The following is a 1241-nucleotide window of genomic DNA, read 5'->3' as shown; positions in this document are numbered from 1 at the left end:
CCCCCCCCCCCCACAAGTCTCTGCGGGACCCCCGTGCCGGGGAGCGGGGCTGGTGGTGGGGAGACCCCCACCCACGCCACCGCCCCCCCCCCCCGGGGGGGGGGGCGGGGGCCCCCCCGGGGGGGGGCGCCCGACCGCGGGGGGGGGGGGGGGGGGGGGGGCGCAGCCCGGTGTCTGCCCCTTCCCCAAGGACAAAGGGTCCTGGGCGGCTCTGGGGGGACCCCGCAACCTGCCCCAGCCGGGATGAGCTGAAGCCCCCCCCGCCGCCCCCAAGGTGCCCCCAAACCCCTGCCACCCCCCCTCTTCGCAGGCAGGGTCCCCTGGGCAGGTGCCTCGGTGCTGGGGGGGGGGGGCAGACCCGACCAGGGGTCCTGACCCCAGGGATGCTCTGGGGGGGGGGGAACCCAGCCCCAGCCCCGGGGGCCCTGCGGTGCTGAGCCCGGTGCCGAGGTCTTAGGGGGCAGAACCGCGGCTGCTGGGTCCCAGCAAACCAGGAGGAGCCCCCGGCACATCTGGCCGCAGCCGGTGGCCACGCGCCGGTGTCACCGCCGGTGGTGGCCTGAGGTGAGGTGGGACAGGAGCAGCTTTTGCCAACGCCCAGCACCGCCACGAAATCCGGGCCGGGTGCTGCTGCCGGCGCTGAGCACCGTGACACCGAGCGGCAGGGAGCAGGGAAGGCTCCGTGTCAGTTACTGCGGCGAGAACAAAGCCCCACGAGGCTGCGCCACGGAGGAGCCGCCCGTGAGGGCTCCCCACCAAGGGGCTGTGGGGATGGAGCAGGCCCCGGCTGCTCCCCGGCCCCGCTCCTGCCGGGCTGACGGAGCCGTTCTGTCCGTCCGTGGGCACACAACCCCAGGGACAGGCACCACCCCACCCCAAAGGGAAGGTCCCAGCTCTAGGGTCACATCCCCTCCACGGACTCTGTCCCCATCCCAGGCCGTTCCCCCCGGTGCTGACAGGGGCTCGCAGCAGCCCGCAGCCAGCTCCAGCCCCCGCTGCCTCAGTTTCCCCCGGGGCCAGGCAGGATCGGGCCCCTCCCGAGAGGCTGGGGAGCTGCCTCCCCGCCCCGCTTACAAGACGCCCATTGAAGCAGCCGCCACGGCGGCGCCGCCTCGAGACAGACTGCGAAAAGCCTTTGGCACCCCAAATGTAATAGGGGCAAATAATCACCCCGGCTCCCAGCAGCCCGGGACGTGCCCTCTGCCGTTTTCCCACAGGGGACAGAAAAGCAGGAGGCACGC

This window comes from Oxyura jamaicensis, chromosome 28 (genome assembly GCF_011077185.1).
Source record: "Oxyura jamaicensis isolate SHBP4307 breed ruddy duck chromosome 28, BPBGC_Ojam_1.0, whole genome shotgun sequence".
Taxonomy (NCBI): Eukaryota; Metazoa; Chordata; class Aves; order Anseriformes; family Anatidae; genus Oxyura; species Oxyura jamaicensis.
The sequence above is the reverse complement of the archived record's forward strand: the minus strand, read 5'-3'. Positions refer to the sequence as shown.